A 27115-nucleotide genomic window follows, 5' to 3' on the forward strand; every position below is an offset into this window, starting at 1 on the left:
CCTCTTCCTAATTGTCGTTATTTAGTATATTAGTTTCACTCTATTCAACTAGATGCCTTACTTATGTCTGCAGGAAATATCTCAATCCAGTTGCATAAACAGTATAAGGTTCTTTTTTTAATGCTGAGCTGTCTAGCAGGCGTATTACACGATCTGCAGCCAAGTTAGTGGGGCCCTTCTGCATACCAAGATTTCATGAGGCTAAACAGTATTGATACTTCTGAACCTCTGCTACTGTAAACCTTAAAATCCTTCTTTCTTGGGGATCAGAATTGACCTGCATTAGACGGTCTGTGTCTAGCCTGCAAGAATTGATCAGAGGTATTTTCTTGTCTCGCAGGAGTTCAAAGTGGGATACCACCAGGTTTGCTGCTATATTCTATTTAGTGCATCTACAAAACTGCAGCAGATACATTTCAAGATTAATGTGATTGTTTTCAGCTCAAACCTTATTCACAACTGTTTTTTTCTTACTTGAGGGAGTCAAACTTTCTGTGAAAAAGTATAATGTGGATAACATTTAAACAGAACTGTACCATCCATGTAACTTTTTTAAGTAGTGTATTTCTCATAGGAAAGAGAAGTAGTTTAGGTGCAGCAACAATTTTAGCTGGCCACTATCCCATTTGTAGATGTAATGCCCATAGCTACCACCCACTGTATTGGTGTTACAGAATTGCTCTGCGTTTTAAATATGTAGCTTAGTCCCACATCTTAATTATGTGTTTAAGAGTGTCTAGCTTCTACTTTCTTGATGATTGAAGTATTGTATTGTAATTACATTTATATAGCACTTACTACCCCTAACTAGGCGTCTAATCTCTTTCGGTAAGTTGCACGCTACTCGGGAACCCCAAAAAGATTAGTGGTGAATTAGTATAGTCAAATATTAAATACATTTGAGCAGTGGGTATGTTAGTCTGTTATTAGGATTGAGAAGGATAGTGGAGAGCTAGAAGAGTAAAAGTTTTGCATTTATATAGCGCATGCTACCCCGTTGAGGTGTTGAAGTGCTTTTCAGCGAGTAGCACGCTACTCCGGAACCAGAAATGGATTAGTAGTGAATTAGTATAGGGAAATATGAAAATAATTTGAGTTGTAGACATGTTAGTCTGTTATTTGGATTAAAAAGGATAGTGGAGGGATGTAAGGGGGAAGGGTTTAAATTGCTCTTGCTGCCCTAATGAGGTGGTGTTGCATCTTTCGGCGGGTAGCAGGCTACTCTGGAACCCAAAAAGGGTTAGTGGTGAATTAGTGTAGCGAAGTATGAAATTGATTTAATTTGAGCAGTAGACATGTTGGTCTGTTATTTGAATTGTAAAAGGAATAGTGGAGGGATAGAAGAAGGAAGGGTCTAAAGATTGTGTGTATGTATGTATGTGTAATATATAAATATATTTAATTTAGCAGTAGGAGGGGTTTGGGACGAGTAAAGGGGCGGTAGAGGGGGAAAAGTGAGAGGGAAGGGTTTAGAAAGGCTTATTTGAGAGATCAGAATAGTAAGGGGTATGAGATGATGCAAGGAGGGGTAGAGGAGGGAAGAATCTAGAAAGGGGTATTTTAGGTATCATTGTAGTGTTGTGGGGTTTGGGATGAATGGGAGAGTGGAGGTAGAGGATATATTGAGATGGGTATAGGGTGAGACATAGGGCAGTGCATTAGAAAGAGTAGTATAATGAGGTTTGAGATGAGTCAGAGTGGAGGTAGAGGATATATTGTGAGAGCTATAGGGTGAGATATAGGGTAGTGCATTAGATATGCTGAATTAGAAGTAAAGTAGTAAATATAAAGTTACACAAGTACATGGAAAGTGCATAGAAGGTAGATATGTATAAGAAAGGTAGTATATGTTAAGTAGCATTTAATAAACTCAGACTTTCAAATGTTGCAGTACTTTAACTTATTATTTTTTGGTTTGTAAATCAATAGTGAAGCATTTTGTAGATAAATAGTTCTTTTTTTGTTGTTTTTAAAAACTTATTTTATTGAAGGTTTATCATCATACAGCATCGTTATGAAACACAACACCCTCATTCGCCAAATACTTCTTCATTTATACCCCAACATATACAAGTACTTTTCCCCCTTCCTCCCCAAATGGTGCGGGCATGGAACGACCAAGAGGATGCATCGTATAATGTGCAGTTGTCAGTGACGGGTGCTCGACGTAGTGTAAACTCTAGCTATTATTTGTACATTCCTAGTGCTCTAGCCTCCCTCATCTGTCTGTAGGTCTGACAAGGCCTGTACTAAGGTTTCCCATGCTCTTGCGTGTTCCAGGGCCTTTTCCTGTTAGGAGCGTTGGGCCTGTCGCAGCCGAATGGTGCTCTCGCTCCTTGCCCATTTACAAAGCTCTGCTCTCCAGCGCTTATAAGATAGCCCTTCCTTTGATTTCCAGTGCAGGGTGATTTCCCTCTTCGCTAATATGAGCCCTAAATCTATAAATTTACTCATTACTTTTGTTTTGGGTGTAGGGGGAACCAAAGCAGCACACATGAGCCCATATCATAGGTCAGATCTCTGCTCGTGACTTCATTCAAAAGTGCTCCCACTTCTAACCAACAGTTCCCTATTCTTGGGCAGTCCCAAAGCATGTGCTCCAGTTCCGCTCCTCCCTCCAAACATCTGGGGCACGCTGCCTATTGTGCCTGGAAGTACTTCCGAATCTTCCCCGGCGTCAAATAAGCCCGGTGTACTATGAAAAACTGTATCAGTTGAAGTCTCGCATTTCGAGTGCCCTTCCATGCCCTTCTGAGGACATGCCCCCATGTTGTGTCTGGTATCGGCCGACCTATCCCTGCCTCCCATTTCGATTTCAGATCAGCCAATGGTTGCAACCCTTCGTGTAGCATCCTGGAATGAAGGCACGCAACAGCTTTAAAGGTCCCTGCTGCCATTACCACGTACTGGCATGCCATTGTAGTCTTAGGTTCTGCCTGCCCTTCCCTGCAGTGCCTCAGAATCGCTGCCACCACCGCAGCATGGACCAAGAACTCACCTTTCGGGAGGTCATATCTCCCCTGTAATGCCTTAAAAGACAGTAATTTTCCCTCCTCGTATAGGTCTGGATTCCCAATTGCTCCCACCCCTCGAGAGCAGACCAGTCGCTCCCATGAGGAAGTGCCGTCAGCATCCCTAACGGGATCTCTGGAGCATAGGGATGCAGGACTCCCGCCCTGCGCTGGCTTCGATTCCAACATGACCTCAGAGTGCTCTCCTCTAGTGACAAATCCCTGGGGAGAAGTGCCTGTTGTAGGACTATATATGAAAGGATATGCCTCTGCATCCCTGTACCTCTCATATGGTCAGGGCCCCGAAACTCCACTGCAATCGCCTGTGTGAGTACCTGTAGCTGTGCCGCTAAATAATAAAGTTCAAAGTCTGGAACTGCCAGTCCCCCTTCCAGCTTCGGGCGCATCAGTTTGTCCAATGCTATTCGCTTCCTACCAGTTCCCCACAAAAAGCCGATAACCATTGTCCTTAGTTCCTTGAACATCCCCGGCGGGATCCAAACAGGGAGCGTCCGGAAGTAATAAAGCAGCCTCGGCAATGCCACCATGTTAAGTAAGACTATCCTCCCCATTACTGATAACGGGAGCGTGGACCAGAATGCCAGGCTCCCCTTTAAGGCCCTTATACAGCGCCCTATGTTCCCTTCCAGGACGTCCGTGGCGTCGTGATGAATTCGGACCCCGAGATAAGTGAGGCACCTCGGTTCTCATTTTATCTCCTGGGGAAGGGCTGGAGCCACCTCGCATGGTCGTACTGGAAGCAAGCATGTCTTACTCCAGTTCACTCGGAGTCCTGACAAATCTCCAAATCTAGTCAACAAAGTGACTGCCCCCCGCAGTGCCCTTTCCGTATTCTCTAGGTATAAGAGTAGGTCATCTGCATACAACGATATACGGTGTGGTATCGCATTCTGCCATAGCCCGTCAAAACTCAATCCTAGTCTCGCTTGCACCGCTAGGGGCTCTATTGCCAGTGCAAACCGCAGTGGGGACAGGGAACATCCCTGTCTCGTTCCCCCTCAGCACCGGGTATTGGGTGGATATAAGTTTCCCTAGTCTCACTCTCGCTACTGCCGAAGAGTATAAAACTTTGACCCAGTTCCCAAATAGCGCACCCAGAGAAAACCGCTCCAGTATTTTATAGAGGTATGTCCATTCTAGGCTATCAAAAGCTTTTTCTATGTCCACTGAAAAAACCGCCGGCGTGCCGAGATCACGATGATCAGACCCCATGATCCTCTTGAGACGTCGTATATTCGAGGAAGTGTTTCTAGTTGGAATAAATCCAGCCTGGTCAGGGTTCACTAAGGTGGTCATGTGAGGTAATAATCGAGTTGCCAGTATCCTACTCAGGATCTTATAATCCGTCGTCAACATGGATAACGGTCTATAGGATGTTACTTCCTCCCCGTTCCGACCCGGTTTCAAAAGGGGAATAATCAACGCCTCACGCATGGAAGACAGCAACCAACCCAACTCTCTGGCCTCCCTATATACTTCGAGGAGACGAGGAGCCAGCAGATCAATATATTGTGCATAGAATTCAACTGGTAAGCAGTCTACTCCCGGAGTTTTGTTCCGAGCCATGTGCTTGATTGCACTTCGGATCTCGTCTAACGTGACATCTTGTCCCAATATTTTAGCCTGTTCCTCTTCTAAGTGTGGAAGCTGGAGTCCCTCCAAATAGTCATCTATTGCCTCTTCCTCTACCCCCAAGCCACACCTGTATAATAGCTCATAGTAGCCCAAGAACCGTGCCATGATATCGTGTTGGGTGTACACTATGCTGCCTGTACTTGTTTCCATAGCTAGAACTGGGCAGCCTCTCGGCGCCGGATCGGCCAGCCACGCCAGCAGCGATCCAGCCCTATTCCCCCTCTGCATGTACCCTTGCCGTATAATTCTTGTAATCGAAGCTGCACAATCTCTCTACGTCTGTCGCTTCTTGTTCCTTTGCCTCTAGTAGTTGAGTGTGTAAGCCGCTGTTGTTCTAGCCCCCTCAGTTTCTCCTCAGCTTTATCTACATCAGTTAACAACACTTTCCTCATTCCTGTATAGTTACTGATACATAGCCCACGAACCCCCACCTTGAAGGCGTCCCACTCCACTGCTCTAGAAGATGCTGTTCCCTCATTTTCTGCGAAATACCGTTCTATACCTTCCTTTATCGCTGTCTGGTAGACCTGGTCTTCCAGCGCTTCCGGGCGTAAGCACCACGTAGGAATGGACGATCTAGCCATCTCCCAATTAATATACATCAATAACGGGTTGTGATCGGATATAGTCCTGGCCAAATATTCCGATCGTCCCACCATTCAGGCCATCGACTGTGAGCACAGAATCGCATCTATTCGAACGTGGAGTTCATGTAGGGCTTAAAAAAAGGAGTAGTCTCTCTCCCTCGGGTGTTGAGTTCGCCATATATCTACCAAGCCCCATCTTCCCTGCCAGTTCAATCTACTCTGTGTTAGCCGGCGCACCGGTGAGTCCGCCAGCGGAGGGTGTGACCTATCCAGCTCAATATCCGTAAGGGAATTAAAATCTCCCCCTGCTAGTATCGGATTAGTCAAATAATGTGCTAGGGTGCCCGACATGTGCTCGAAGAAGTGTGCCTGATCTGTGTTAGGTGCATATATACTGCAGAGAGTGATGTCCCTCCCATGTAATCGTCCCTCCACCGCCAAATATCTGCCCCCTGGATCCACTACATGTTGTGTAGCTTGAAAAGGAACCCCAGCCCTCACCCAAATCAGTGCACCTCTAGAAAATGTCGAGTATGACGTACAGAATAACTGACCCCTCCATCTACGCTGCAATGCTTGTCCCTCTGCTTTAGTGAGATGAGTCTCCTGTAGGTAGGCTATCTGGACTTCCCTCCTGACTAAATACGCATGGACTTTGTGACGTCTTGTCATTGTGTGTAGGCCTCGCACATTCCAGGAAATGCAAATCAATTCAGGTAACGCGCGCACATTCCAGGAAATGCAAATCAATTCAGGTAACATTCCCAACGTTAACGAGCCACCTTCCCCTGACTGTTTCCAAGCATCTGCCCACATCAGTGCGCCGTAAATACACAGAGCCCTGTTAGGGCCAGAGCAGCTCCTTTGTGGCCCCCACCGCTCCCACAGTTATACGCACAAGTGCGGGTCTATCAGCAGTGTCTCGCTAGCCCCCTCCATTCAGTCACACAGCCAGGGCATTAGCATCTTTTATAGTTCCCTTCCCAGCCGCCTGCTCTGCTCCTGGGTCAGTCCGGCCTCTCTTGGTGCTTTGTTTTCCCCGGTGACACAATTCAGAAGCAAGTTCACTCTGTTGTTTGTAGGCTAGAGCAAAAGTCACCGCCCCAGATGCACTCTGCTGTCGAGGCGCCTTGCCAGCTCCTCCGTCGACCTTGCCCCTCTTCCAACTGACACTGACTATGCCACTGTTATTACGGGGCCCTCAGTCGACCCCCGCCAGCACTGCCTTTCTCCGCCGTGGGCCTGGTTAAGTGATATGCGGCCTCCTAACCGCTGGGTAGCATTCCCTCTTAACAGTCTGCCTTATCGCTACTCCTGGTCCTAGTGCAAGTGTCTCGCGCTGTCCCCAGCTCGCAGGGCGCAACTCGCCTGCGCCCCGCTACCACCTCCACAGTGCGGGGTCCCAGGCTCACCGCGCCCCACTCCCCTGGGTTCCTGTTTTTAAGCAATGCAGCAATCGTCTCCGCTGTGCTACAATCTACTCCTCTGCTTCGCCCCCAATGTGTCTGCGGCGCTCTGGGACTCGGGTGCCTCGCGGTGCCAATTTCGAGGTCTCTTCCTCTTGCCGCTAGTCCCCCATGCACAGCAGGGGTCGTCACACTCCTCCTCCGCCTACTCAGGCAGCGTTCTCCAGGGTTAAGCGATGCGCGCCTCTCACCCGAGTATTAGCTCTCCTCCACACCAGGTCGTCTCGCTCTTTGCTGCTCGTCCGCCTTTACGGTGGATCCACCGCCATTTTGATATCGCAGCTCCTGCTACTGTCCGGTGAGCTCAGGTCCGGGAGGGGCAGCCCCCCCTCTGCCAGTCACAGCGCCACCGGCCGAGCACCCCTGTCCTCAGCTGCGGTTGCGCTCTATGGAATGCTCCCACGGTGTCTCCGTTCCACTAAGCGCGACCTTGCATCTTCGGAGAGCCAGTGATGGTCGCCATTTTCGCTCGCCTCATTGCGGGAATTCCGTCGTGCTTTATGTGCTGCTGCACAGCTCGGAGGGGGGTCTGCGGCCGCTCACCGGTCTACTGCCTCTTTCCCCTACTATTCCGACGTCTAGTTAGCCGAATCGTCAGGTCCGATCGTCAGTGTTTTACAGGATAATTGAGGGATCAAGCGCAGAGCTCCGAGCTCACGCCGCCACTCCCATCGGCGCCCAAGCCACGCCCCCGTAGATAAATAGTTTTAAGATTTACTTATTTATGCAATCACTTATATACATGTTAAATATAGAATAATGTAACTATAAGTAATATGTACATTTGTTAAGCAGAACTAACGAATATATATATATATATATATATATAATCATAAACAAAGGTTGCCCAAAAGAGGGGGTCACACACCATGGGGTACACGCACACTCTCCGCAGGCGGCAGCAGTGGTGACAGGCTGCGCGCGTTTCAGGCCATACGCGTTTCGAGCTCCCTCGAGCTCTTGTTCACTGGCAGGAACGAGGCTAGAAGCAGACATTGAAGAACGTAATTTATTTAGGTAAAGAGTCCCGCCCCAGTGGGCGTAACTACTGGCATTGTGGTCCTGGTAGTCCATTATACTGCCACACAGACTCCATTAATGTTCTCTTACCAAGTGGCTTGTCGCTTCTGCCTCGTGGTTGAAAATAATTCCCATTAGGTTGAAAAGCGTTGACAGCACCGCTTGCACGCTGCCAAGTCTTCCTGCGGTTCAGGCCTCCATGGTCCTAAGCAGCGCTTGAAGTACAAGCATCAAGGAACGCTCCAATGGCATCAGGACCTCCTCGCGGCCGGACCAGCCGCTTTAACATCATAAACAAAGGTTGCCCAAAAGAGGGGGTCACACACCATGGGGTACACGCACACTCTCCGCAGGCGGCAGCAGTGGTGACAGGCTGCGCGCGTTTCAGGCCATACGCGTTTCGAGCTCCCTCGAGCTCTTGTTCACTGGCAGGAACGAGGCTAGAAGCAGACATTGAAGAACGTAATTTATTTAGGTAAAGAGTCCCGCCCCAGTGGGCGTAACTACTGGCCAACTTCTCTTACCAAGCCACTTGGTAAGAGAACATTAATGGAGTCTGTGTGGCAGTATAATGGACTACCAGGACCACAATGCCAGTAGTTACGCCCACTGGGGCGGGACTCTTTACCTAAATAAATTACGTTCTTCAATGTCTGCTTCTAGCCTCGTTCCTGCCAATGAACAAGAGCTCGAGGGAGCTCGAAACGCGTATGGCCTGAAACGCGCGCAGCCTGTCACCACTGCTGCCGCCTGCGGAGAGTGTGCGTGTACCCCATGGTGTGTGACCCCCTCTTTTTGGCAACCTTTGTTTATGATATATATATATATCGAACAAGCACTCCGACCACTTCCACCAGAGCCTCGGCGGCGAAGAAGGAGAAGCGAACCTCTTATTCTCAGGCAAAATGTTCTTTATTCAACCGTACATATCCACAACAGCAATCGACAGATGACGCGTTTCGGGCTCGAGAGCCCTTGATCACATTGGGCCCGATTCACAGAACTAACTTAAGACAAAATCCTAAACTTACTACTTTTGGTATTCACAGAAGTTAGGATTTTGTCCTAAGTTTGTCTTAAGACAGACTTAAGACAGACTTAAGACAGACTTAAGACAGACTTAAGACAGACTTAAGACAGACTTAAGTAAGGATTTTGTCTTAAGTCTGTCTTAAGTCTGTCTTAAGACAAAATCCTAACTTCTGTGAATACCAAAAGTAGTAAGTTTAGAATTTTGTCTTAAGTTAGTTCTGTGAATCGGGCCCATAGAGACTGGTTTGGTTGTAGCCATTTTTAAATGATATGCCCCATCCTACTCAGGTCACATGATCAGTGAGTTTAGCATGAAACTAGAGAACAGACTTCAAAAATGACCGCTATTGCAGATAAACAATTTTGCACATTCTTGTGACCTCTTAAAATTGTCAACTACAAAAATTTAAAATGTATATATTAGACATTCAACACGGGCTCAAGTGTTATCAACATTAATAACAATTTCATTGCTACCCGATGGACATGACATCATTCCTTTTATCTGTATATATATATATATATATATATATATATATATATATATACACGAAAAAAGGAAATTAATTCCATACAGATGCCATGACCAGAGTCCAATTGAGTAGTTATCAAAACACGGTTCGTCATAAAGTCTTGTTTGATTCAAAACATTTCTGGATAAATCCATATATGCAATCTTGTATATATAAAAACAAATTCCTATCTGCATAAATGCAAAAAACTCACTTCATTCATGACACTGATATAATGGATGTGCAAAGTTGAGCATAGCAGCAATTATTATTATGTGCAAAAAATCGTGCAGGATAAGATCTCAAAACAGAGATAAAATTGAAATATCAAGGCAGACAAATAGATTACAACAAAAATATAATAGATGTAATATCGAACCAAGAAACATATCCTTAGTATCAGAATCATCCAGTTGTTATCAGTCTAGGACATTGGTTATTATCCTCCATCCCTGAAATGGCCATAGGTACAAGAGAATTGTTAGAATCCACTACTTCTTCCCTTCCTATTTATACAAAGCAATACCTATGTGTAGGTACAGATCTAAAGTCCAAATAAATGCTTATATACAGAGGGATATGCTGTATATTTATGTTTGAGTATGATGGTTATGTGGGGAAGAGCCAATTCTTGAGTTGTCTTCTGAAGATAAGGTGGTTATCCTTGGATCTTCTCTTTGGGGCTAAAGAGTTTCATAGTTTTGCTGCTTGGACAGGGAAGGATATACCACCCAGGGTTTTTTTTCTTGTACAGTGGGATTTTGTGGCGAGGTGCCACTCTAGAGGCTCCTTTATTGAATGCATTTTGTGATTGTTTTTATTTTTTTCCTGAGGAAGAACGGTCCTGTTTCATGTATTGCTTTGTGGATGATACATAGCAGCGTGAATGTAGACCTTCTTGCAACCGGAAAACAATGTAGGGCTCTCAAGGCAGGGGAGATGTGGGCTTGCGGTCTTCTATGTAAGAGTAGTCTGGCAGCAGAGTCTTTTCATAGTTGTTAAAGGTGATCTGTGGTAGAGGCTATTGGTGTAATTGAATTTAGACAGAGCAAGAGAAATTGTAGCCTGGTCCTTGTGTGGGAATCCCAGGTAGGGGAAGATGCGTCGCTGAGTTTTTATTGTGACAAAGCTTGATCTTGCTAGTTTGTTCACTTGGACATTCATTGATAGCTTGGAGTCCATGGCCATTCCAAGATTTCTTACTTCCTTTGATTCTTAAGGCGGTGTTCCCAGATCATCAGGCCATGCGGCGAGTAATTCGTGATTTTTCCAATCTCCACACGTGCGTATTTCAGTTTTGAAAACCTTCAATTTGAGATGGCTCTATTTCATCCATTGATCCACGGCTCTGACACAACTGAAAATTGGTGACTTTCCAATGTCTTTGGGACTTTCCAGTTGAAAGAGTAGTTGCGTGTCATCTGCATAGTTATAGCACATGAGTTTTTTTTATTTATTTGAAAAGTTTTATAGAGTGCTGGCTTGACCCGGAGGCATCAGAGCGGTTTACATGAGAACAAGTTGCACAAAGTTACATTTGTTACCATAGCATAAAATAAAAACATATACGAGTTATCTGGAGCATGAGGGAGGGTGGGGGGTGAGGGTTTGCGACAGGGGTTTAGGAGAAAAACAAACCAGGTTATGTAGGGCTGGGAAGGGGAGTAGTCCGCAGGATCACTGAGGAAGAGGGTGGGGGATACACAGTGTAGAGACAAGGAAAAACAATGTCCAATGTCCGGCTGGGTAGCTGATAGCTAAAGGGGTGAAACCAAAGTCGATCTTCTCTATAGCTGCCAATACAGCTCCACCGGGCATCGGCCATGTTGCTTGGGCACCACGGTCAGTATAACATATAAAGTTTCTGCCAGAGGGCATCGTCGGAGTTCCATCAGCCATACCAGACTCGGGTGATATTGGGGAACGCCGCCCGCCTCAACTTCCAGCTATCCGGTACTCATCTCTTCCCAGCTGGAATAAGTTCTCTCGGCGTGAGGAGCACGCAGACTCCTGCTCCCATTTTAGGGGTATGGCAAAAACTCTGCAGGCTTGTCTACCAAGAAACTGGCAGTGTTGATGAAAGAGAGTCTCCCAGCCTGGAGCAACAGAGAAGTGAAAGCACCCATTATCAATACCACAGCACCACCAGATGGCCACAGCCCTGATTGAAAGTGCCAAGAACAGAATCATGTGCACCATCTTGGGGACAGGCATCCCTCCCACAAAGATTGCCATGGAGGAGAAATCAGTCATTCTTACCTCCCCATCAGCAGTCAAAGCATCCGCAATGGCTAGTGACAGCCGCAAAACAGTTACGGATGATCATATCACTCGTGAAACACTCCAAGTTATTAAAGCACAGGCTCCGCACCCATGAGAATAAGCATTGGCATAGCCAATCTGTCTCGTCTTTGGGACCTTCTAAGTGTTTAGCAATGCAACAGTTGACGTTGTTGCACCAAGGATATTGTGCTGTGTAACTAAATTCTTACAAGGTCCCAAAGGTGAGACCTATTGGCTATGCTTCTACCAGATACTTAAATGGTTAACTGTGTTCTAGCAAAACTCCTAAGAATTATTGAAACCTGAGACATAGCACGGCCTCTTGTGCTCTTTAGGTTAACCAGTTAAACCGTGAAAAGAAAGCATATAGTTAATGAACTGGGCAGCCATCCTGTCAGGTCACAAACATTTGAAAGTGCTACTGTGCTGGGCAGTGGCCTGGAGATCACGAAACCAATAAGCCTAAAGATACTGAGACCAGGCTGGGTGCTTAACTAGCTGCTGGGAACCGCCATGGAAGATTTCTGCAGGATATTTTAATAGTACACACTGAGATAGAAATGGCAGCTGTGGCCAGAGATAGTGAATTTTAACACCATTCCATCAGTACATAATGAGGTGTAAATAGACATTTATTAGAATGCTGAAGCATAACTTGGCAGTTCTGCCAGTCTCATTTAGGTTTGATCCAATGCATTTAGGGAGAGATGGAAGGATATAATACTGGATATTTTGGAATTAGTGAAGTGCGCTTGGAGCCACCTTGGCCTCGTGCAACTGAGTGTACCCGTCCGAAGATATTGAGTTATGTTGGAGTGTGTCACAGTGGCCACTGGAGGTGGGGGAGGGGAGAAAAGGGCTTCCAGTGGTCTAAAAAGGGTTTTACCAGGACATATTAGGTCAGGGGTCTTCAAACTTTTGGATGCCGAGACCCCCCTGTCAACATTTTCAAGCGTAAGGACCCCCTCCTGACAAATTTCTAAACCTCTAGGTTATGAGGAACTTGAGGACCAAATTATGCGACAGGCTTGATTAAATTGTGTGAGTAGAAAATGTAAATCATGTTCTGTGATGCTGCGTATTTTGGGGTAGCATTGCTTTATTATTTAGAATTTTTTTAAACGCGGTAATACTGAGGAAAGATTTCACTCCATCAGTACCAGTTTATAACCAAAATACAGCAATTAACATCAGAAAGATGTCTAGTCAACCTCTGTGAAGGGCCTCCCAATCCGCAGGAATACGCGCTGCCGCATAAGCTCACCTGGCCATGGCCGGGAGCAGCAAGGGTGCATTCAAACCGTGGCGGTCTTGTGCAGAGTTAAGCAGTTTACCCATGCCCCTTTCCTCTCACCCCCTTCCTTCCTTCCATCCCTCTCTTCTCTCCTCTCCCAACCCCGGATCCCTCTCTCACATTGCAGGCAGATGGTTATTAGCCCCAGGACACCTTTTGGTAACCGTAGCGCACTACAAATGTAAATAATAGGCAGAAGCAGGGGATCCACTAGACCCAAACTTCAGGGGGGGGTAACACTCCCAGCCAAGACTTTTCCAAGCACTGGTCGCACACGGTGCAATAGTCTTTCCACCTTCTCCATGAATTCCCTCCCTACCACTCACCAACAATACACCTCCTCTCTCTATAGCACCTGTCTGACAAACTTTTTATTTTTTTATAGCGCTACTCATAGTTTACTCACACTCAGTTCTGTGATGTGCATGGTACATCTTCTTTGTACCAGGCACTTTAACCTTCTGCACTCTGTGGGTGACAAGAGTGCCAATGTGACTGCACGGTGAGCAATGCAACAGTGTGAGATTAGGGTAAAAGGAGTGACTGCAGGGTGAGTGAGGTGACCATATGAATTTGGGTTCGGCTGTAAGTGCAGAGTGGGACGAATTAGTGCATGGTTAGTGATGGCCTTGTTTGAGTGAGCTACAGATTGAGCAGTAAGGGGGGACAGGTGAGTGGAGTGTCACATGAGTGCAGGGTGAGAAGTGTGCTCGTGTGACTGCAGGGCGGGGTACAGAGTGAACAATGCAAGCACATTTTTAGTGCAGAGTGATCACTGTGAGAGCAGGGTGAGCGGGTGAATGGTGTGACTGCATGGTGATTGGTGTGAGTGCAGGGTGAGCGGGTGAATGATGTGAGTGCATTGTGATCAGTGTGAGTGCATTGTGATCACTGAGTGCAGGGTGAATGGGTGAATGTTGTGAGTGCATGGTGATCAGTGGGAGTGCACTGTGATCAGTGGGAGTGCATTGTGATCACTGAGTGCAGGGTGAGCGGGTGATCAGTGTGAGTGCAGGGTGATCAGTGTGAGTGCAGGGTGATCAGTGTGAGTGCAGGGTGATCAGTGTGAGTGCAGGGTGATCAGTGTGAGTGCAGGGTGATCAGTGTGAGTGCATGGTGAGCGGGTGAATAGTGTGAGTGCATGGTGATTGCTGTGAGTGCATGGTGAACGTGAAAGTGAAGGCGAGAATGAGAAGTGAGAAGTCTGAAAGCAGGGTGCATTCCCAGAAACTTGAAGCGTAGGGTTTCAGATATAAGTTAAACTATTGCTATAATGGCATTAATCAGCGTTCGAGGGTGGAGGAAATAAATAATGTGCTGATCCTGCAACAAACTTCCAGTCTAATGATTAGGGTTACCAGCTCATTATTTTGATGGCCCAGAAATAATCGGTCACCTACAGCTGTATTTTTTGCACTTATCTGTGAATACTTAGAACAGCAAATATAAATAGAAAGCACTTTTAATTGTGTTCTAGGGATGCCTCAATGATCAATGACTAATAATTAAAGAGAATAAAGACAGAAAAGTCACATAACTAATTAATACATACTTTTTTATGTATAACTCAATTTAGTGTCAAGAGCAGGTCTCTGCAGGATCTTTAAACAACACATAGCAGACATGTTTCTTTTGTCAACCCAACTTTATATTTCTTTTCATTAAATGCATTCTCACACTACAGCAGTAAGTGTAACAAGCATTTACAATGCAACGGTCTCGCCTTTGCAAAAGTTAGAGCTATTAGCATTGTAAATGACAACATTTTTATTTATGTGTTGGTTTTGAAAACAGATAAATAAATGGCTCTGTCATTTACAATGCCAATAGCTTAATGTCTTGCAAATGTGCGACCTATTGCATTTGCAATGCAATAAGTTGCTCATTTACGCGAGTTGGAGCTATTGACATTGCAAATAACGCGTTTTATTTGTTTCAAAAACACACACACACACTGCCACACACACACAGAGGTCTTTTATTTATGTTTTAAAAAGTGCATCTCATCCCCACTCAGCTCATTGTTTTAAAAACCAAAACATAAATAAGTCATTGTCATTTACAATGCCAATACCTCAAAGTCGCGTAATGCAAGACCTATTACATTGCAAATGCTTGTTTTCAAATGTTGGCAACTATGAATTTAATTCACTGTCGTGGACCATTGCACTCTTGCAGTGTCAGCCATTATGTCAGTTGTGGTTAATCGTTGCTAAAGTGTACATGCTGCGGATTCGGCTCCACTGCCTGAGAGTGGGCAAGTTAGATGTAATATGCAACTAGTCCAGCACAGAATGTTTTGGAAAAGAAGCACATAGTGCCGAAAACGGAAAGAGACAGGTAGTGTAACCGAGGAAAGAAAAAACTAGACTATACAGGGTATGAAAGGATAGAAAATGGGAGACAGACAATGCGTGAGTAAAGTGAAAGGTAAGTACATGAGAAATGGGCGCACGAGCAAGAACCAGAAGAGGGATGTGGTCGGTCTTGTTCACGCATCGAAATCTTACATTTATTTATTTATTTATTTATTTATTTTTTGCAATTTTTAAAGCGCACAAATACCCGTACGGGTGTCTCGGCGCTAGCGTTACAGAACTCACTTATGAGATGAGGGGGAGATTAAGTGGAAAATAACCATGTTTTGAGGCTCTTTCTGAAATTGAGAAGCGTGGGGGCTGTTTTAATGTGGAATGGTAGAGTATTCCACAATTTGGCAGTGGCGATAGTAAAGCATCTATCTCCCCAGCTGGCCTTTCTTGTCCGAGGGACATTCAACAAGTAGGCTGAGGTTGATCGTAAGGTCCTGCGTTGTTCCACTGGACGGAGCGCTTCTTTTAGAAACTGTGGTCCCGCGTTGTTCAGAGTTTTATAGGCTATACACAGAGCCTTAAATTTAATTCGGCTCCTAATAGGGAGCCAATGTAGCTCTCTGATGTAAGGGGAGGTTGATGTAAATTTAGGGATGTGTAGTAAGGTTCTGGCAGCAACGTTTTGCACTGTCTGGAGTTTGAGGACCTTTTCCTGAGCATTCAGGAGAAGGGAATTGCAATAATCGGTTCTTGAAAACACTAAGGTGCTAATAAGTGTTTTGCCCGCCGACTGTGGTAAGTATGGAAGTATTTTTTTAATTTTTTTTAGGGTGTAGAAAGCAGATGATACAACCGCGTTAGCGTGATGGAGGAAAGTCAACTTATTGTCAAAAGTGACTCCCAGGTTGCGGACCTTGACCGCCGGTTGGGGGGGGGGGGGAACCCAACTGGGATGGCCACCACTGTGGGGACCATGCCGGCTGCAAGCTCCCGAATGTCATCACCTCCGTTTTATCGGAGTTTAGTTTGAGGCAGTTTGATGACATCCAGGAGCTTATCGCCTTCATTCCCTCCTGAAAGTTGGCTGCAACAGATGCTCCATTGTTGTACACCGATAACACTAGTTGAGTGTCGTCGGCGTACGTAGTAAGGGCAATTCCATATGATTTTATCACCCTCGCTAAGTCCGATACATAGATATTAAAAAGCGTCGGACTTAGCGAGGAGCCCTGAGGAACACCGCATGGGAGGGAAAAAGTCTGGGAGGTGAAATTGCCCATCTTGACTGTCTGGGGGCGATTAGCTAGGAATGAAGCAATCAGATCTTTAGCCTTGCCTCTTATTCCTAGGGCCGAGACACGGTCGATCAGAATGACATGATCGACCGTGTCAAATGCGGCGGAAAGGTCCAGAAGTATTAGGACCGCCGCTCCTCCCCTGTCCATTGTGACTCTCTAATTTCATCTGCGGCCTTTAGCAGTGCTGTCTCCGTCCCATGCCCCTGTCTAAAGCCAAACTGAGTGTCATCCAGTAACTTGTGCCTGTGGTATTTTAGAGACCCCTCTGACTTAGTCTTGCCAACCCTGCTTAATTTGAGCCAGTGGTTTCCGGTGCTCCACGCAGCACTTAATTGTCAGCACTGGTGCTTGTGACAGTCTGCCACATGGCGGCGCTGTCTGGCCAATTTAGAGATGACCACAACAACAGTACATTATTAATTCAATATATATCAAAAATTACTTGCCGACCAAGCCATTCTTATAGGTTTGGCAGCCTGAAATAGTCCAGATTGACACACTTGTAAGGGGTTTGATGTTAGTAGTTGTGTTGTTAAAAGCATTGGCAATGCTGGCAGGGGCAATCTGTATGGCAAACTACAGTAGCCTCCTGACGAGTGCCCTTTCACTTAATTTTTTACAAATAAACGCCCTGGCACTTTTTTTTTTACAAATTAAGCACGGGTGGTGTCCGTGTGTGCATGGAAAGAAATGCTTAAAGACTGACTCAATGACAAAAGATAACTGTGAACTTCATGTGTTCACTATAAACATATACTGAACCTGGAGCAGCCATATATAAGTGAGCGGTAACAAGATCCTGAGATTACAGAGTATGTCTACTCGATATATAATTTATAAAAATCTCAAACTAATTGTATGTGACCGTAGAAGGGACCAAGGGGACAGGGCAAACAAGACTGCTGAAGTATTGTAGATATAAAGGGGCGGGGTGTTGGTGTTAGAAGTTTAGGTCTGATGGGAAGGGGTGGATGCTAGGATGTGACCTAAAGGCACGAGTTCGTAGATGTGTGCAGGAAGTGCTACGAGTGAAAGAACCATTGGACACATGCATGGGATGTGATTGAGGAGGGGGTAGGATCTAGAGTTGTATAGAAGGATGCATCAGAGATTCTAACAAGCAATTAGACCAAATTTTAAGAGTCTGTCCGTTTTAGTACATTTTGGGGTCTGAGTGATGAGACATTGAAGTGTTAAAGATTAGCCATTTAAAGGTCAAGAGCTCAACAACAAAATGCAAGGTAAAAAGTGATCTGTAGCTCCAAGGGTGGAGAACGCAAATATGCATTTAGCATTTTCTCATTAATGTATCACCTGCTTCTTCCTAACGTACAAAGGGCGTCTTCTCTTCATGAGATCTGCATTTTACTCATGTATATCAAATTTTCTTCACTCTAATGTAAATAAAGCATGTCTTTAGTGCTCGCAGGAAGGGCATTTCTGTCACCAAAATGTGTGCACCTCCAACATCATTCACAAAATGTATTTACAGACGTGTGCATATCTGGGTCTTCCATTGTCAAATATCATGCGCTTCCCTCAATTAGTGTGTCAGTATATACTGGGTGTAAAGTCTATACTGCTCTTCATTATATATTCATTTCATACACAATGTTCCCAAATCGCACTTATTTACATAGTCGGCAACTTTCATTTGCATAATCGCTTTCAAACGTACAGGGGTATCTCCCTTTTACATTCACTTAAATAGTTTGTCAACTCGATGTACATCACCACCTTACTACAATTTATATATAGAGCTTACTAATACATATTCCCCTGAAAACTTAGAGCCTTGCCCCATTTATTTAGCGAGCTGAGCTAAATAAACATGCACTATTCTAAGTCCATATTAAGCTACAATGGGGTAACCCAGTATCCCTCAGAACCTGGGCAATACTAAAGTGTGTAAACAATGGTTCTGTCGAGTTCAAACAAATTACTTCCACAAATTACTGAATTAACTCAGCACTTCATTTCTTTTGAAATGAAGTGCGGAGTTAATTCAGTAATTTGTTTGAACCCGACAGAACCATTGTTTACATACATACTAGGTCCAGTCATGCACACAATACTTGAAATCCTCCTGACGACAGCCGGTGTGTCTCATCATTATACGCTGATCGTGTATGGTTGGACTAAACTACAAAAAATATGCTACTGTTAAATATTAATAATAGTTCATCAGGGGTATTTATACCTGCACAGGTTTCTTTGGGACACCAGTAAACGAGGTATTTTGTTTGCTCACAATTGTCACTCTTGCCTCATGTAACTTAACGTTTGCTTTTGTAATTTGTTCACTTGCAATGTTCTCCTCATGTATCATTACTGTTCCTACTGTGAAGCGCTCTGACACCTTCGGGTAAAGTCCGCGCTATATAAAAACGCAAAAAATAAAATAAAAAATAAAACTCATGACATGATTTCCTTACATATGCATTCATCCCCCCACGACGTATAGCATTCACATTTTGTTCCTCCCCTTACTTAAAAAGTGTACAATCGAGGAGGTTCGCTCAGAATGCACATCTTTAGCGTTTCCTTTTCTACATATGGTCTCATGCACATGGCAGTAGCTCTGCTCCGTGGCTGCATGAGAACGTGCTGCAGACAGCTGTGAGACGAGGAACACCTGTCAGGGAGCCCTCGGGCTTTCCCTGGGGTGTCTGTGCAGCTCGCAGAGGCTGCCGTGTATGTACCAAGAATTGGCACTACAGGTCCCATCACAATCCCACTTATAAAGAAGTGTCTCCGACCCACCTCGTTCGCCAGCTTGTGGTGCAGGCTCTCCCAGTAGAGCGAGGGGATCCCCGCCGCGCGCAGCGCCGGGGCATGCAGCACCACGAAGTCGCTGAACTCCATCTCTGGGCTCCGAGGGTTTTCCGCCTCCTCCATGTTGCCTTAGCTGGTTCCCAGAGAACACACCAACACTACAAAGTATGGAAGCGTCTGTGCACTGCAACAAGCAGGGACAGAACTGGGCGGTACACACAGTGGAAACAGAAAAGGGACTAATGCGGCGACGTCACAGCAAATGAGAACTCAGGACCAACAGGGGGTCGGGGCGGCCCCAAGGACTCCCAGATCAAGCAGCAGCGAGGAGTGCGGGGCTGCCCAGCGAAGCCGGAGGTAGCGGCCACGGACACACACTCTCCGCCATGGGTCTCTCTGGAGAGCTACGGAGGACGGGGACCCGCAGAGGGGAGACCCGGGCGCGCTGCAGCTGGAGACCTGCGGGAACCAGAGCAAGACCAGGAGGAGGGACCGGGAGAGGGCGCCGGGCGACCGGGCATGGAAGGGTGCGAGCCGCGTCTGGAAAGAGGGTAAATTGCACCGCAAGGGGCATGCGTGTCACATTTCAAAGGCATCACGGTGTGGATGTGTGTACATGTGTCTCTGTATGTGTGCGTGTATGTGCGCTCCTGTGTGTGTGTCTCTGTGTGTGTGTGTCTCTGTGTGCGACGGCGGGGGGAGGGGGGAGTGTCTCTGTCTGCGTGCGTGTATGTGCGCTCATGTGTGTGTGGCCGCATGCATGCAGGGGGAGGTGTGCCTGGGTATGTTTGCGCTTCCCAGGAGACAGCCAGGCCGAGCGCGGCGCGTGCCAGTCGGCGCGTGCCAGTTTCAAATCGCCTCAAAGGCGATGCGCGCGGCCAGGATTGTCTCCTGGGAAGCACATATGCCGACAAAAGGTTCTCGGCGGAGACGCGCTTCGCGCGGCTAGCCGAGACCTAAAAATACAAATGTAAGGAATAGGCAGAGTGGGGGCCCAGGGGGTACTGGAACCATAAAAAAACTAAGCTTTGGTAATCAGTTAACAAAGGCATGTAAATATGCTAATGGTCTTTAAAGACCTGTGAAAAACTCGGGCCGGAGATAAGACTCCAGACACTGCCCAGCCGAGGCCCCAGGAGCGCGAGCTGCACTGCAGCAGCCCACGCTGAGACACAGGATGAGGGAGGAGGGGGGCTGAAGCCCTGGAGGCCAGGGCAGAAGTGACACTGTGAAGGCGCGACCCCCTTTGCATCGCTCCACGGCCCCCCTGGGGGTCGCGCCCCACAGTTTGAAGACCCCTGTATTAGGTGAAGATGCTTAAAACAGAAAACACTTTTGTATATTTGTGCGCTTTTTTTTAGATGAAACCGGACTACAACTAACGCTAATCAGCTATTCCAGCTTCACCTCGGCATCATTGAGCAATATAACGCAGTCCTTCCTCTGTCACTTAAAAGCATCCACCACCACCTGACATCAAAGCTGCACAAAGCACAGGCCATCTGCAAATATAAATTTGAAAATTTTAGAGGATGCGATATTGTAACATTGCAACCCTGGGGCTGCCAAGTTGACTCTGCAAGGTACCCTAATACCTGCAGGAGATGGTGCCGCCTTCACAGATCCCAAGAGCCTTTTCTTTATGAGGCTATAATGTGCCACTTAAAGAGAACAAAGGGGAAGGCTGCTGTTCCCTGCCACCGCTGCCGAGTTTGCAGACACCAAGGATGGGCGGGGACGGGACAAGACCCACCTTTGACAGCTGCCTCCGGAGACTGAAGCGCTGGACCATGGTGACCTGGGTGCAGAAGAGGCAATCCGCAAGGGCACTGCCGGGGCAGCAGGTGAGGGGCACCAACGGGTGCTGGCAGCATCAGCAGGCATGGTGTACAGCACATCTCCGTTCCCCAAGCACTCGGTCACTCCATTGTTCAAACAACAGACCTGGCGATGGCACCAAATGGAAGGAGGGCTGGGCAGTGTGGGCTGGGTTCGAGGAACTACAAGTCTGACACCGAAGGGTGGGTGGCTGCTTGGCCAGGGGCTGTGAGCGGGACGTCTGGTACCAAGGACGGAGAGGGGGAGAAGTTGGCCAGGGCACGGGCCGATAAGAAAGGCAAAACAGATCATTAAAATGGAGGATGGAAATTCAAAGTATAAAAAAAAAAAAGCGAATGAGAAAAGCTTGCCAGAAGGAAAATTAAGGGACTGTGACAGTGGCACTGAAGAGAGCAAGGAGAGGAAGGGTTTGGGGAGGGGGACAATTAAGAATCGGGTCATAAAAAATAGTAGCAGGAAAGATGGGAATAGCGTGAAGTTTTAACACAGCAGCAAATAATGGCCGTTCATATAGCGTACAAATGGAAAGAACGAGAGGGATATTAGGGAGTGACATTGGTTAAACAGAAGATGGAGCAAGACCACGATGAGAAAAATAGGGTAAGCAGGGACGGGAGGAAGAAATACGCGTTTGCCCATATGTTTTAAATTAACGCGACCGCACTGGCTCAGGCAAACCTAAACACACCCGCAGCCCCACAAAGCGTTTCCCTTGTAGGAGCGAGCAGGGGCACCATCTGTTTGCAAGTTAATTACAAACCGATGTCGCCAAAGCTCGCTCCCGCAAGGGAATCTCCAAACGTGCACGCGTTGCCATTTATTTATTTATTTTAAGCAACTTCTAAAGCGTGCAAATACCTTTTGGGTGTCTTGGCGCTGCGGACTGTGGGAAGAAACTGACCTGGTGCGAGTGACTATTGGTTAAAAAGCCACATTTTTACCTGTTTTCTACAAACTAACAGGGTGGGACTGGACTTAATGTGGAGGGGGAGAGTTTCCACAGTTTGGCGGTAGCGACAGTGAATCGTCTATCGCCCCCATGAAGCTTTCTTGGTCCGAGGGACCATCAAAAGGTTGGCTGATGATGAGCACAAGGGTCTATTGGGCATGTATGCACAGACGTTTTTTCAGATACTCCGGTCCAGTGTTATGGGTGGCCTTAGCTGCAATGCATAGCGCCTTGAATTTGATTTGGCTTCTTATGGGCAGCCAGTGGAGCTGTCATACCACCTTGGATATAGGCTTGTACTTGAGGGTACCTGACAGAATCCTGGCTGCCGCGTTCTGCACCAGTTGTAGCTCACCAAGGACCTTTTCCTGGGCGTTGATTAGGAGACCATTACAATAGTCACCTTTTGACATTACCAGTGTGCTGATTAGGGTTTTGCCGGCACTGGGTGGGAGGAAGTGTAGGATTTTTTAAAATCATCCCGATGATGTAGAAGGATGAGGAGACCACTGTATTAGCATGGTGTATGAAAGATAGGTTGTCATCAAACATAATACCCAGGTTTCTAACCTTTTTGACAGGGGTTGGAGGTGATCCCAATTTGGCTGGCCGCCATGTGGGGGACCAGCCAGGGGAGAGATTGCCGAAAATCATCACCTCCGTCTTGTCAGAGTTTAATTTTAGACAGTTGTTAGCCATCCTTGTACTGATGGCCAGCATTCCTTCTTGAAATTTGACAGCAACTGCTCTTCCATCGTTGTGCACTGCAAGCACCAATTATGTTTCATCGGCATATGATGTTAGACCCATCCCGTGGGCTTTGATGACCCAGGCCAGGTCCGACACGTAAATATTAAATAAGGTCGGACTCTGAGATGAACCTTGTGGCACACCGCACGAGAGGGCAAATGGTGGAGAGTTGAAGTCTCCAAGACTCACTAACTGGGTGCGATTGTAGAGGAAGGATGATAGGAGGGCTTTGGCCCTATGTCTGATGCCGATGGTTGAGACCCGGTCGATCAAGGTGGCGTGATTGACCATGTCAAAGGCTGGCGATAGGTCCAGCAGCACTAGGACCGCTGCCCGGCCTTGGTCTAGTACCATCCTAATTTCATCAGATGCCTTGATGAGGGCTGTCTCGGTACCGTGGCCCTTCCTGAAGCCAAATTGTGTGCTGTCTAGTAGGTTGTTATCGTCAATGAACTTGGCCAACTAATGTTCATAATTTTTTCAAAGATTTTTGCTGGAAATGGAAGGCATGTAATAGGTCTGTAGTTTTTAGTCTCTGCGGGGTCAAGATTTTGCTTCTTTAGTAGAGTCTTGATAATAGCCGTTTTCCAGAAGGCAGGATAATTACCTGTAAGCAACATTACATTGCAGATGCTTGCTAGATTGGGGGCTATTGGGTCAGGGATCAGTTTCAAGATAGAAGGGGGGCAAGGGTCATATGGAGATCCCGACTTAATAGTGGAAATTAAATCCATTATCTGTTGTGGTGAGACCTGGTTGAATTCCGAGAAAGTAGAAGTAGTTTCTTCCTGGTCGGGGTAATCAGTCTGGTAGTCGACTTTAGTTTGGACTGATAAGTTGGTGTATATTTGGTTAACCTTTTCTTGGAAAAAATTGGCTAGTGAGTTGCAGAGAGTTTGGGTGGCATCATTAGGGGAGTTTGTCGCTGGCCCTGATAGCTTAGCCACTACCTGGAACAACTGCTTAGCAGAGTCTTGGGCGGTTTCTATTTGTTTGGGGTAGAATTTGCTTTTCTCAGATATAATGAGGGGTTTGTACTTGGTCAGTGCTTCCTTGTAATGGATTCTTTCAGCGTTTTCATAATTTCTACGCCAGCATCTTTCAAGGTTTCTACAACGTTGTTTCTGAAATCTCAGTGCCTCAGAGAACCAAGGGGCGGAAGTGGTATTCCTATTTTTGGAGGAGTTTAAGTGGTACCAATGAACTGAAGGCATTGTGGAGCCATTCTGAGTTGTTGGTGGAAGCAAGTTCAGGGTCTGGTGTGGTGTCGTGCTGAGTGGATAGCAGATGTGTTTTGAGGAGGTGCTGATCGAGGTTACTCCAGGCTTTGAAATGCTTAGAGCAGGAGGAACTAGTGTGCGAAAGGGTGTTACTCCTTGTCTGAATGTCGAACAGAACTGCACAGTGGTCAGTCCAGGTTAGAGGAAGGACATTCTTTAGTGAAATTTGCTGGTTGTTAGAGAACAGACCATCCAGTGTGTGACCAGCTGAGTGTGTGGGGCTTGTCACCAACTGAGAGAGTCCTGCTGCCTCTAGTTCTGCAAGGAGGGATGAGGTGTCTGTATCTTTATGAGTCTCCAGGTGGAAGTTAAAATCTCCAAAGATAGTAAAATTGGGTTCTCCTGCTAAGCCAAGGGTTCTAATAGGCTGCCCAAGGCTGAAAGGAATTTGGCCCAAGAGCCCGGTGGGCGATAGAGGAGGGTTCCTTTAAAGGATTGGGATTGAGAGAGTTTTATCGAGAAGGTGAGTGCTTCACAAACCAGCGAGGGAATTGTCTCTGTCCTGACTGAGTACTTGTCTCGATGAATGATCGCCAGGCCTCCTCCTTTTTTGATGGTTTTAGTGAGTCTGTGTGCACAGAAGCCGCCAGCGGTCGCGGTGCAGAAGTCTGGTCCAGAGGAGGGGTCAGCCCAGGTTTCCGTAACAAATAGTAGGTCAAAGTTGTGGTCTTTTAGAAGGTCAGATATTTCGTATTTGTGTTTTGGAAGGAAGGGAACGTGCATTTATGAAGGCTAAGTGAATGTATTCATGATTAATGGGCAAGGGATATGGCCAAGTGGATGGTAGTCTGTTGGCAATTTCCAATTTAAATGAACAGTTAGAGCAATTAAGAGGTACAGGCGACCAGGTGGTCTAAGTCGAGGTGTGGGCAGGTGTGTGTGTTGTTGGTGAGAAGGATTTCTTTAAGTTGGTTACTGACACCTTGCCAAGTGGGGCTGATTTGGGAGAGCTAGGGGGCATGGCCCTAGGCCCGGTCCAGGCGCGGACCGGTGCAGATGGGCTTGCCTTTGGTGCAGCTTTGGCGCGCCGGTCTGCTGCACGTAGCGAAAGGTATGTGACATTTTATAGTGAGGTTCAACAGCTGCTAGTCTGCTAATCTCCATGTTCTTACCGGAAAGTGTGAGGGGAAGACTTCCAGCGTGTGCGTTAATCCCTCCACACAAACTGAAGAATCAGCGGTGGCCCGGGGAGCAGGCAGGGTGTGGAGCGAGACAGATAAGGTGAGAGCTATAATTAAGTAATTGAGCGCATGTGCCTTAAAATCTTAAAAATAGTTCCCAAATATTAAACTGTCGCAATTCTAGGAGCCCTTTACCAGGCACTCCATTGCAGTACCGACCGTACTGATGGTGTTACCTGAATGAATCAATCACATTGAAAGCAATGCAAAGCGTGCTCGTTTTTGGGCGAAAAAGCAAATTGATTTCAAGAGGTCTCCTGTGCCGCGCATGTGTGCTGCGTAGGCAAGACCTAAAAAGCGGTGTTAGCAAGAAGGGCTCAGCAACATATCAATCCCAATAAACAACAGGCACCCCACCTGAAACACTTGTCCAGGCTACAAGACTCCATTGTGCAGCCCCGCAGCGGAAAGGTGAGGCGCTCCTCCTACCTCACAAATGGGCGCCATCTTAGGGTCAGGCCGGCCAAACAATGCTGACTGTCAACGGAAGGAACACCATTGCATATCTGCGGCGGAACATCAACCGCTTACCTCCGTTCTCAGCAGTAAGCATTTACCGAGCTCCTGCCCAGGACCGGCCGCTCCAGAAGAGGGGGTAGCCTCTCCTGTTCTGATCAAGCCACAAGAAGAGAGGACACCCATTGCTCAGTGTCCTCTCCTCGCATCACGGACAGCCGGTAATGACTTCATGTAGATGTTGAAAGCATGGGTGAGATGATAGAGCCTTGAGGGAACCCTGCTTTTGTGAAGTACAGTTTGGAAGAGAAAGGTGGGATGGATGATATTAGTCTGTTGCGAAGGTAGGATGTGATCAATCGAGAGCAGTCCCCTCTATGCCGGCTTCGTAGAGTATTTGTATCGGAATGTCATGGTCGGCTGTTTCAAAGGCAGCTGAGACGTCCAAGAGAAGTAGTGCAGCAACCCTGTTCCGGTCAACTGTGTTAAGGTCCTCACAGATGGCAACAAGGGCAGATTCTGTGCCTCTTTCTGGACAGAAATCCGTTTTGAAGTCTGAAAGTATGACATTATCTTCAATGAATTGTGTCATTTGAGTGAATGCTGCTCTTTCTATCTGTTTGCCCAGGAAAGGTCCATTTGTAATTGGTCTGTACTTGTTGGGGTTCAACAGTTCCAGGTTTGTTTTCTTCAGTAATGGCGTATGCACAATTTTTATAGTTCTTCTAGAAATATTCCCATAGTTAAGGAATTGCTAATGATGATTCTTACTCGTGTGGCAGCAGAGGTGGTTAGAAGAATTTTCTTGAAGGTATGAGCTGGACAGGGGTCAGACTGGCTACCGGCAGGCCTGCTTGCTATGACCAGGTCCCTAAATTCATTGGAGGACATTTTTTGGTAGGAATGGAGAGGCTGGGTTAGTGTATTCCTGGATTGTTATTTTGGCAAAGGGTCGGTGCTGGTGTTTTTTCTTTGTTTTAAATATGAGTCCAACCTGCTTTGGCCATTTAATCATTTATCATTGTATTAACCATGCTCTTTTTAAACCCTTAGATAATTCCTTCGCATTTCCCCCACATTAGTTTGATTATTCTTGCTGTCTTGCCAATAGGCTTCTGTGTGAAGCCATAACTCCAAAACCAAGAGTTACTGACCTGGTTATAGCCTGCCATGCACACTATTAGTTATCTTTAAAAAGGAGTTACATTGACCTAAGACATGAATTGGCAAAACTAACAGAGGCCCCCCAAAAGCACAACCCAACATTTCTATGAAAGCTGTCAATTCAATTAGGACCAGTGACAAATTTCCTATCTGCGCTAATTATTCACATCACAAATGCCCAATTGGTATTGCAGTTTCAGGGGATTTATCAACTTAATGTTCATTCTACTAATGCTTCAGATTCCCCTTG

At 46.5% G+C, this 27115-nt stretch overlaps 1 protein-coding gene across 1 annotated transcript in view; it reads left to right on the plus strand.

Moving 5' to 3' along the window:
• Window positions 1-27115, plus strand: part of KLHL42 (kelch like family member 42) — a 54850-nt gene that overhangs the window by 5598 nt on the left and 22137 nt on the right. The gene's annotated exons all lie outside the window — the stretch shown is intronic.

The sequence above is a fragment of the Lissotriton helveticus genome, chromosome 1_1 (genome assembly GCF_964261635.1).
Source record: "Lissotriton helveticus chromosome 1_1, aLisHel1.1, whole genome shotgun sequence".
Classification (NCBI taxonomy): Eukaryota; Metazoa; Chordata; class Amphibia; order Caudata; family Salamandridae; genus Lissotriton; species Lissotriton helveticus.